Raw genomic sequence first — 1,884 nt, 5'->3', positions numbered from 1 at the left:
TTTCTTATCTCCATTCCAGGGAGTAAAGATTATGTGGCTTAAGCGTGATTGTTCTTAGTTAAAGTGATTAACTACCCGCCTGGCACTTAGTTAAGGGGTTTTATCCCCTCCCTAACTTCAGGGGAAAATCCCTACCTGGGGAAACAACCTTTCTCGGAGAGGTGACCCTGGCTAAAACACATAGCGCTAAGGGGAGCAAACATATTAAGAACAGTATGCTATATACGCCAGGTCCCTTGAAACATATGCTGTGCAGATGTTTCTTTCCTGCAGCAACTGTGTCAAGCAGCAAGGATGGTCCGGCTTCCTGCATCTTTCTTCACCTCTATCACAGCCAGACGTATCAGAAACCAGTGAGACTTATGCTTTAGTGCCCCTCCCTCTGACAGGCCCATTGCCATGCCCTGCGCTTAATTTTCTATTCTTTTTCTCATGAGACTCCTTCTAATTATATGAGCTTCTGTCCTATTTCTATATAGAACTCAAAAGGAAAAGGCTCATACAAATAAAAAGCAACCCAGTGTCCTGATTTGAACTGAGATTATAACTTTGCAAATGAGCAGTCTAGTTCTCTTGGGTTTTGTTAACTTTCAGTGGATAGATGCAATTCACTGTGGCTTTAGTTAATTTTGAGTGCAGTCTTCTGCAGAAGCCTCTTTGACAGTGAGAAATTAACACTTTGGGGAACATCCATGTGCCATGTTGTTACTCTAAAATACTTTGACCCCTACTGAAACCCCAAACAGTAGACATTATGGTCCCAAACTCTGTGTCAGAGCACTAAGGTACTGTGTCAGCTTATACTGCTAGAAAGTTTGCATCTGGATTTAAAGCCAGTTCTGTCTTAAAGCTCATGGGGCCTCCTCCCAACTCAACTGTAGTGCTTTTTACCTTTCTTAATTTGATACGTGATTTTACCAAGATCATCCAGAATGCAAGTTAGAGATAAGTGTGGGGGATTAGGTACTCAGAAATTTTCCAAAGAAATTACGTAGTAATAGGAAATTAGATAGACTGCATTTTTCCATTTGTCACAAGATAAAAAATATTAATAAGAACTATTTATTTAAAGAAATGCTCATCTCTAAATAGGGTGGAGGAGGCAACATTTTGTCCTACAGAATGACTTTTTACTTTCCCATAAAACCAATATTGCTAGTCTTCCATTATTCATATTCCTGTGGAGAAATCTGTCAGGGGTTTTAGCCAGGGCCAGGAAAATAAAAATAAGAGCATGCCCTGGTATCCTGTTTGTCTAATTATAAATTCGATTAACATTCTGGGTAGGGATTATAAAAGCTGGCCATAGTTTTGCAAGTAGCTGCAAAATTGCAGAATTCCTTAATCCTTCGACATGGATTTCTACAGCTTCTGCCAAATGCCTTGAAGCTCCGCGCAGCCCCAGCGCACTCTCCTGGCTGCGGTGGGGCTAGTCGCCACAGTCCGGAAGGTCTTGGTAGGAGTAGCCAGGGCAGCCTCGACGGGCTTTGCAAGCGATGAGCAGGTGGTAAAACCCGGGCAGCAACACCAGGATGCCCACAATGAGAATGGCAATGGCCCGGTTGGGTCCTGCTTCGCCGAGGTAGCCCGCCAGCAGGAGGCAGCCGGTGATCAGGAGAACAGCGCCTATCAAAAACTGCAGGGCGAAGCAGGCAATGGCCTTGTAGGGAATCTTAGCGGGGCTTTCCTGACACTTTAGTAAGTGCGATCTCGCCACACCGGGACATCTTCGGGGTTTACAGCAATCTTCAGCGGGTAAAGTGTCCTTCTGAGGGTTCATGTGTCCATCGTCAGTGCTGGAGAGCATTGAATATTTCACTTTGCTCCTGGGGGTCCCAGCAGGCACGTTGGTGCGAGCCGGCACCATAGCCCACAGAGTGGGTG

At 45.0% G+C, this 1,884-nt stretch overlaps 1 non-coding gene across 1 annotated transcript; it reads right to left on the bottom strand.

The window, feature by feature from the left end:
* Positions 1 to 1,053: 1,053 nt before the first annotated feature.
* Positions 1,054 to 1,884, bottom strand: LOC102250102. Its single transcript, XR_001361781.1, has one exon. It is a non-coding gene; the product is annotated as a transmembrane protein 230 (transcript).

Source organism: Myotis brandtii, unplaced genomic scaffold (genome assembly GCF_000412655.1).
Source record: "Myotis brandtii unplaced genomic scaffold, ASM41265v1 scaffold1890, whole genome shotgun sequence".
Taxonomy (NCBI): domain Eukaryota; kingdom Metazoa; phylum Chordata; class Mammalia; order Chiroptera; family Vespertilionidae; genus Myotis; species Myotis brandtii.
Note: the sequence above shows the minus strand (reverse complement) of the source record. Positions and strands in the feature narration are given on the sequence as shown.